This window comes from Stylophora pistillata, chromosome 4 (genome assembly GCF_964205215.1).
Source record: "Stylophora pistillata chromosome 4, jaStyPist1.2, whole genome shotgun sequence".
NCBI lineage: Eukaryota > Metazoa > Cnidaria > Anthozoa > Scleractinia > Pocilloporidae > Stylophora > Stylophora pistillata.
In genome coordinates this window covers 9,594,579-9,604,074 of record NC_142522.1, presented here as the reverse complement: position 1 = coordinate 9,604,074, position 9,496 = coordinate 9,594,579, and the positions used below count along the sequence as shown (strand labels likewise).

The 9,496-nt window shown below is 38.0% G+C and overlaps 2 long non-coding RNA genes across 2 annotated transcripts; one reads left to right on the top strand and one right to left on the bottom strand.

Moving 5' to 3' along the window:
- The first annotated feature begins 1,335 nt into the window (after positions 1 to 1,335).
- On the top strand, positions 1,336 to 2,334 carry LOC148732362 (uncharacterized). Its single transcript, XR_016000830.1, has 2 exons — positions 1,336 to 1,663; positions 1,932 to 2,334. It is a non-coding gene; the product is annotated as an uncharacterized LOC148732362 (long non-coding RNA).
- A 2,118-nt stretch (positions 2,335 to 4,452) lies between these two features.
- Positions 4,453 to 5,368, bottom strand: LOC148732361 (uncharacterized). The gene is made up of 2 exons (XR_016000829.1): positions 5,237 to 5,368; positions 4,453 to 4,969 (listed from the first exon to the last, which is right to left on the bottom strand). It is a non-coding gene; the product is annotated as an uncharacterized LOC148732361 (long non-coding RNA).
- Between the last annotated feature and the right edge of the window lie 4,128 nt (positions 5,369 to 9,496).

Sequence of the window (9,496 nt, the reverse complement as noted above, 5' to 3'; positions counted from 1 at the left end):
GTGGGAATGTTTTATCCCGACGTGACAAAGATAGATGATTCATTCTGGCGATAATCTATGCAAACCTATAGTCGGCTTGGTGATGTACCGGTATAACCAAGCGGTAATAAGAAGCAGGATTCTCACGTGAACACTTTTACTAACCAAACAAAAATTGCATAATGTTGCTAAGGTCACACATACAAGATATCCGGTAACATTTGATGATGTACTGGTATAACCAAGCGGTAATAAGAAGCACGATACTCGCGTGAGCATTTTTACTGAACCGACAAAATTTGCATAATGTATGCTAAGGTTACATAAACAAGATATGCGGCACCAACTGATATGGCACATTTAGTGAACTATCTTTGCATTATCTGACTATTAAATTTATACGGAATCAACAACTTGGTCAGAAGGTAAACTTTTTTAATACGCTCACAGTTTTGATGGTTTATGCCGTACACAATACAATTAACTCTTTTACTGGTGTTTACCTTAATTAAATGGTATGTTAGTTAGGAAGTGAACCATAAACTCCGTCAGATAATCCCAGCTATAGCATGTTTCTAGTTAAGTTTTCCACGAATGATGTCTTTAAAAGTCTAATGGCCTCAAGGCTATGATTAAAGACCAATATTTTTCCCCTTCTCGCGTCTAAATTTTTCACTAAACTCTAGGTTTTCCATCTAAATCTTTCTCTTTCTTTCGCATGGTTTATACCTTTGAACATTTGTGTATTTTGACGTCCAAGTGCAGCGGGGAACCCTCAAACTCTTTTGACACTAAAGAGTATTATTGTGGCCTTTTTCATGGTTGATAGCAAAAATTTTCATAATGTATGCAAACATTATTATTTCAGTGAGTCACTCTTAAAACCACATCTTAAGTATGTGTACACGACTTCACGTCAATGAGCGACGATATAAACAGTCACAAACATTTTCAAAGCTAATTTTCCCCATGTGATAAAGATCGATGATTCATCCTAGCGATAATCTATGCAATAATCTATTCAGATTGATTATGTACTGACTGCTTTGAATTTTCTAAATTCCTTGAATTTATTTATCATGAAATGCAATACTCCCAATTATTTAATATACAACAGAAAACTTTACAGTAAACATTGCTGAAAAAGACTGCTCTGAATTTTCTGAATTCCTTGATTCCGTATCTTATAAGGATCATGGAATGTACGGCTGTACTGCTCTGCTTTCACGGGAACTCCACACGGAAAGGTTAGCTGGAACAGTTCTATTGTACTTTGACACAACCTGCCGAGCCATGTATTTAGAACAGTCAGAGCGTGAGTAATTGAAAAAAAATAGGTATATGAAACAATGCCGCACGTGGTTAGCGTACATCAATCTTGCAACAAGCGACCAATCAAACACATTCAGTGCGTTTATATTGTACGGGGAGGTTAGTTGGTGCATCAGTGCAGTTCCTCTACTAAAGAAAATTTGCTGAACTTGAAGAGAAGCACGACAGCCACTGCCCCTCATACTTTCGTCAGAGGTCATGCTCATTAATCGTCACGTTTTCAGAAGGATATCCCGATGTTTAATGGAAATTGTAGGAGTGTGTTTTTCGTTATTTTCATCGCTATACCAGTTTTTCCTCGGCCTGAAGGATCAGAATAAACCAGAAGCTGTCGAGCATAATTGGTTTGAAGGTAAGAGCACCTCAGTTTGGATAGGCGACGAATGATCAAGGGATTTTAAAATTATTTTCAAGTCATTGATTTCAGTAAAAAAACGATGAATCTTTATCTTCTTCGCCGCGAGAAAGGAAAGGAGAGCGGCTTTCCTCTATCACGCAACCATATGCAAATTTTTTGCGTAACTACCTTCTACTTCTCAACAGATTACTAGACAAATTCTTAAAATGTTACAAAAGAGTTTGATACACCTCATACATTTGCTCCTTTTTTTCATTGTTAGGCACAAATCCAGTTCAGAGCACAGAGTATGTGGCAGATGACGCTCTGGTTTAGAGAAAGAAGATATAAACGCTGACAAGAGTGAAACAACAATGATTGGTGTCGTAAATTGTTAAAAACTCAATTATGGAACGTTTTAAGAAATATTTAGTTGACTAAGACGTCATTTGGAGAATTGATTCAAAACTAGTGGATGCAAAAATTTTCACCGACAATTCCTTATGGAAAACTGTTCGTCGGCGATGTTTTTCAGTGATTCAGTAAACCAGCATCCATGCATGTGTGCCGTTCATGCATTATTTATGATTTTTACTCAAGGCTCGATAATTTCGAAACGTAAGTGAGCATGTCACGGTTGTTTTGAAGAACTAATCAGTGAAAATAAATTAAGTGTATTTGGTTAAGGTTTGAATCCAGCCTTAGAGAGTATTGTAGTAGTTTGAGTTAGGCTTACTCACCTTTGACAGCAACATTAGGGAGTTTAAGCAAATCACTACGGCTGGCGCTGCTACGGCTACCGGAAGTAAAGTTGTCCAGAAACGAGTCAATGCGCATGTCAGTGGTACCCATCCAGCCGTAGCGGGAAATCCTTCTACGCGAGTGGGGAGGTTTCGGCGTAGTCTGTGGTACGTGAACTTATCTCGCTTCTTTCTTCGCTTTATTCATTCTCCTGAGCAATTTTAACTATTGAAATACACTTAACATCTTTAAAAATAGCTTATCGGGAATATTTATCAAGCTTGCTGTCCCTTACCGAGTGAATCTGCCTTTATTTTTGCGGCCGGGTTTGTCGAAGGATCAAAGCAGTGTGCACATGGAGAACGCAGCGAACGCAAGGAGAAATGCATTAGTAGAAAGTCTAACTTTTCCTTTAAAACCTCAAAGACTACTTGAAATTCAAATAGCTGAAGCCGAGGAATGACGAGGGTTACAAGGGACCGAGTAGAAACTTTGCTTTGTTGTTTATAAGCTCCAAACTGGCAATTTTACAACACGTAAGCTTAAATGTTTGAATTCACTCATTCGCTGTGCACAGGATCGCGCACAATTTTTTTTTACAAACGTTGGAATCCCTCGTCCCTTTGAACGAAGTCATTTTGAGTTTTTAGACGTGCAAAAACTACCGCGAAGACGCTTAACTTCTCAGCCGTACTAGGTTTGTAGTTCGCGTTGCTTAAAGTTGAATTTTGGCGGGCTTCGGCGACGTACTCTCCCCAAGCCTCGTCAACCACGATAGCCGTAGCAGCGCCAGCCGTAGTGATTTGCTTAAACTCCCTATTTAAAATCTGAAGGATTACTTGTTTGCACATTTAATTGCGACAAAGGCTTCTACTTGGGGGGTAGGAGACGTTAATTTCCCACACACGAGATTGATGTGTGATGGATGACGGTCCTCCCCTAGGGTGGGATGGGTGGGTTTACTGGGCCCGCTGTAATTGGCACAAGCTGTTGCGGTGTCCTTGCATGTCGGCGAATCTAATAAATTAAAATTAAAACTAAATTACTTAGCTGAAACCTGACTATATGACACTAATAAGACCTGAGGCGCTAATTTTAAATACAACGATGCAATCATCCTTTGCATAGATATATTCTCAACTTGAGATTCAAGTTTTTGATCTGCTGTTTGTTGCACATTTGATGAATTCGTAACCTCACTTGTGGTAATCTGTATTCAAAAGGGCTTCATCTTTGTTTCGCTTTTGAACGAATGTGTCGACGGAGCTAATCGAATCAGCCAAAATGAAGCCGTCACGAAACGTGATCTTAACTGATTGCAATTAAGTCATTGACTTGGACATTGCAACCTGCAACCTGCGACAAAAGACGCTTTCAGTTTCACATTTTGATACTCATGACAGGTTTCAGTTTCGAGAGGTAAGTTGAGACCGTATTGTGTGACAAGTCTTATAAAAGGGGAATCCCCGAATCATTGTCATCGGAAGGTCACAGAAAGCCACGAAAGCGCTGCAACTGTGACTGATGTGTTTTTTCCTGTGAGTATCTTCTGCTATCAATCGCATTGTGAATTGTGGGCAAAGTTTGATTTTACAAGAATAATTCACAGATAGAAAAAACACGATAACTTGCTAGACCTGCGATGACGAAAACGCGGCAAAATGGACACTGTCGACGTGGCATGCGCGATATCACTGATTTCGCTTCGACTCGATTCGTTCATTTTGGAACATTTTGGAAAGTTCTAGTTGGAATGGTGTATATCCAGTTTTAAACGAAACCAGCTGTAACGTATATTGGGAAACTTTCGCGTTAACTACCGATGACACATATTCTACTTCTTGCACGCAGCTTAATAAACTTAATGTGATATTTCTATGATTTACTGACTAAAAGTAGCTTAATTGCTTTCACCCCGAATTTATTTGACAATATAGTCAAATTATTAACAACCGATGCAATTGTAAGGTCGTAAAACTGTAGAGGATGTAATCCTGTCCAGTCAAGTTCCCAGAAGAGGGATTTTAGTGGTAGACTTTCATTATGTATCGCAACCCTCTGACTTCCTTTAAATAAATATGACATCATTGTCTTGATTTATTCAGCCCTGTTTCTTTTTTCTAAGTCATTGAACAATAAGCACATACACTAGAACAAAAAGTATTCGAATGTGAATTTGACCTTAACATTGTGCGCTAACTGCTCCGAAGAAAAAAAAAACCAAAAAAACAAACAAACAAACAAAAATTAAGTGAAGCGTAAAACAAAAAGGAAAGAAGAACAAAGACACTCTTGGCCCTAATAAGGTCTAATAACATATGTACGATTATCGAGTACTTTTATATACGATTATCGATGATAGACATCACACGTATTCATGATTATTAATTACTTGAGTTTTTAAATGGTTTGATTTAAAGTCAACTAGGTGTTTCGCACAATGTTCTATAACTGAGTTTTTCACAAATTGCGACAGCTACAGCAATCCCTCTTGTTTGATTTTTGTCCGTGTTCACTTCTTCTTTCTCTAAACCAGAACTTCATCTGCCAAATTCTCTGTGAACTGAACTGCATGTGTGTCTAACGAAACACAAAGAAGTATATGTATGAAGCGTATCAAAATTAATTTGTCAATTTTTTTAGGAATTTGTTCGGTAACCTGTTGAGAATCAGAAATTACCCATTCCCAAGCAAACAAAGTTTGCATATGGTAATTTAATTATTTGCGTGGATAAAGGAAAGCGAAGAAAATATAGACTTATTGTTGTTTGTTCAAATCAGTGACTTGAAAAATAATCTAAAAATCCCTTGACGACTAGTAACATCTCCAAACTGAGCTGCTCTTACCTCCAAACCAATTATTCTCGACAGCTTCTGGTTTATTCTGATCATTCAGGCCGGGGAAAAACTGGTACAGTGATGAAAATAACGCAAAGCACACTCCTATGATTCCCATTAAACATCTGGATATCCCTCTGACGATTAATGAGACGTGACGATTAATGAGCATGACTCTCCTTTAGCGAAGTACGAGGGACAGTGGATGTCGATCGTGTTTCTCTCCAAGTTCAGTTAATGTCCTTTAGCTAAGAGACTGTGAAGTACTGCTGTACTGATGCATTCATGACCCTTATAAACGCAAAACAGCACTGATTGTGTTGTGATTGGTCGCTGGTGGTAAGTTCGATTTACGTCAATAGCCTAATTCCTCCAAGAATTTTTTTCCGTTTGCCTCAGGATGTACTCAAAACTCGAGCTCAATATGGTTGATCGGAAGCCCACATTAACATTCCGGATCCTGTTTACTCTTAGTGTGGGTATTCAGTATTTGGCCCGCTCCGCCTGACGTTTTCGTAGGCCCGGCTTACGGGAAGATAAAGATTTTGAATAAATAGTGTAGTACGCCAGTGCATTCTATGAAGCTCACCTAGTGCCAAGGATTCTAAAAAAGCTTTTAGAAAATTCTAAGCAGTCTTTCTCAGCAATATTTATTTTAAAGTTCTCTGTTTTATGATAAATTAATGGCAATTAAAAATAGTTAATTAAAATTAAAGATTTACGATATGGCGAAAGAGTTGGCCTCGACTAAGAGTCAAGCATGAATGAGGGCCGGGAAAGAAAACCAACTGAGTTTGTAGCACAATAAACCCACGAGAGTCGTTTACGTCTTCTCTGTTTTGAGTCTTCTGCCGCTCTTGCGACTCCAGCGCCGACAACGTTCATAAATTACGAACTTTGCCAGTTCCGCCGAATCAAAGCTGATCAAAGATCTGAAGCCAGCCTAGTCGTATTCTAGTATTTCGAGTGAGGCAAACCTACGTTGGACAACTACTTTTAAAATCTGAAAGTGTTTTTGATACTGTTGTTTCATGTACAAGTTTCCTTCACCAGAATAATTAATTTTTATCTGTCACTGGAACTTTTTTGCCTAAGCGTCATGTCATCATCATGGCTTTATCTTCTATCCGCTGTTTTGTCAAAGTAATGGCATCTTTTTAAAACACTTTTATAATTTTACAAATGCTCTCCAGGGGATAGATGTCTCACGGTAAAGTCAAGTTAAGCAGATTAGACATGGCTGGCACAGTCCTTTGACCCGCTGGATAAAAAAGACGGTAAAGTAATCATTACGCTGCTTACTACAGAGATATCTGGTAAATTCTGGCGCTTTTTATTTGATAAAACACCACACCGCTGATAAAAAACCAACGGTTTAAAATGATGAATTTTTTTTTAAAGTAAGAAGTTATTCTTATTAATTTCATTATACTAACATCAGTGCGGAAAGACTTCAACCGACGTTTGTCGCGATGCGTCTGAATGTGTTAATTAGTTGCATTATTGTGAAATCGGCGTGAAAACACGACCAATAGGTTTCCAGCAGAGATTAGAGGCCTAAAATTTAACTTTTTAGAGGGGGAGTGAGTGATTTCTGGTCATCAAGAAATTTCTTTTCTAGCAATCTGCTGTGCAGGATATTTTTTCCGTTCTAAATGCTCTTTTTTTCTGTTACATTTGGGCTGCATGCAATTTTTTCTTCCAACAAGCGCTTGTAGGAAATTTTTTTTGAAAATCACCCACCCCTCCCCTCAAGAGTTAAATGGTCGGCCCCTTAGGGTGCATTAAATTTCTTCTTTTAAGGCCCATGCTTTTGACAATAGGTTTCCAGCAGAGATTAAGGAGCATTAAATTTCTTCTATAAATATTGGCCTATGCTTTTACGTGGGCTGGGAACGCGATAGTATTGTTGTCTTCAAAGGTTGAACGTTATACTGAAACTCGAACAATATAAACTGACTGGTATTTTCTTACTTGTCCGCTAACGTAATGTGCACGGGGATGGTTTTGTTCCAAAATATAACTTGCTTAACGAAGTCTGTGTCCTTCAGAAGCCAAGAGCTTCGTTTCGCTCTCTTTTGACATTATGCTTTTTTCTTTCGAACATGTGCAATTTCTAGACGTATAACTCGCCCACGCAGCCATCCAGTTTTTGGATTTGCTTTTTTGTGGTCTGGGAGAGTTTGAGTAATGGTTGTGGGTCATGGGTACAAGTCGTGTCGGTAATATAATAAATGCTCTATTTCAACCAGTCACTCTCAAAGCCACATCTCAATTATGTGTACACGTCTTCACATCAATAGACGGCGATATAAAAAGTCACAGGGCATTTTCAAAGCTCATTCGTAATGTTTTCCCCGATGTAATAAAGATCAATGATTTCTCCAAGCTAAGAGATAATATATGCGATCATACCTGCGGCTTGATGATGTACTGGTATAACAAAACAGTAATGAGAAGCAGGATTCTCATGTGAGAACTTTTACTCACAAACAAAACTTGCATGCTGTATGCTAAGGTCACACATACAAGATACCCGGCATCAACTGATATCAGTGTCACATTTAGTGGACTATCTCAACATTATCTGACTATTGAATTTATACGGAATCAACAACTTGGTCGGAAGATAAACTATTTGAATGCGCTTATAGTTTTGATGGTTTTATATTAAAAAAAAAAGGCATATGCACAACACAAAGAGAGAACACAGGCTGCTTTGGCCTAATCAGATCTTATTTCATAGATACTGAGATTTATACGCGACAAAAAGCCCGCGTAAAACTAGTACGTTAGATCCATTAGCCAATAGGAAACGCGAACGATGAATTTTCACTGGTGAAAAAACGTCGTTCGCCCAATCACAAACGCGAACGACGAAAATTCACTAGTGCACGATCGTGGCCCGCGAGTTTCACTCCGACCCTTGAATCCAACATGGCTAGTTCAAGGTTTGCTTCTTTGGAAGGTTCCATTGAGACTTTTATTGAAGAACGAGAAAACCAGAACACAGTGAAGAAAACGAAACGAGACGTTGCTTTGTTTACAGAGTTCCTTCAAACAAAAGGAGAAGCACGAAGTGAAATAGCTGCAATTCCTCCTGCCGAGCTGAATGAACTTTTGAGTGAATTCATTTTAAGCGTTCACACAAAAGGAGGACAAGATTACGAAAAAGCATCAGGGGAAGAGAATCAGAATATCCAGCGACTCCAGTGTGACTAAGTTATGTACACTGTAAGTTCTTGAATTTTCATGAAAGTTGCAGACTGTTTTTGACTGATATCGGTTAAGGTTTGCATTGTGTTATTCAGCGTAAAAGCGGTATGACGCTGCGTATTTTCTTGATTAAGTGACATTCTGATTTACGACATTTATGACTTGTACATCTAAGTCAAGTTTTTTTCTCTAAAAGTTGTCATTTTCGTCTACATATTTGGATTTCTCATCTTCATTAAACACTTCAAAAGACGAAGAGAAATTTATATTTTAGTTTATAATAGCAATTGAATGGGTTTTCTAAACATGCGCGCCCAAACTGATAAAATTGACCAGCAATTTTTCTTTTAAAAAATCTCAATATCTATAAAATAAACAAATTACACCATGGAAAATGCTTTGTACGATTTTATTCACTCGTTGAGGAGTATCAGAAAACTCACTCGTTCCCAGCGCTCACTCGTTCGTTTTCTGATACTCCTTAACTCATGAATAAAAATATCGTACGCGCGCATTTTCCATGGAGTAATCTCTATATATCATATATCGATTAAATTATTGATTACTTGAGTTTTTAATCTGAGTATTTCGTAAAATGTTCCATAACTGAGTTTTTAACAAATTACGACACCAATTATTGTTGTTTGATTCTTGTCGGTGTTTACATCTTCTTTCTCTAAACCAAAACGTCATCTGCCACATCTTCTGTGCACTGAGTTGGGTTTCTGCCTGACTAAAAGAAAAAGAAGCAAATTTATAGAGTGAAGTGAAACTGTATTTGTAACATCTTTTAAGAAATTTGTCCGTTAACTTGCTGAGAATTAAAACCACTGATGAAAAGGATAGGCATATGGTAGTTAAATTGCATGCCGGAAGAGGAGTGAAGATATCCAAACTGAGCTGCTCTTACCTTAAAACTAATTATGTTCGACAGCTTCAGGTTTATTCTGATCATGCAGACCGAGGAAAAACTGGTATAGCGACGAAAATAACGAAAAACACACTCTACGATTCCTATTTATTAGCAAAACCTGTTTATTAGCAAAATGTAGT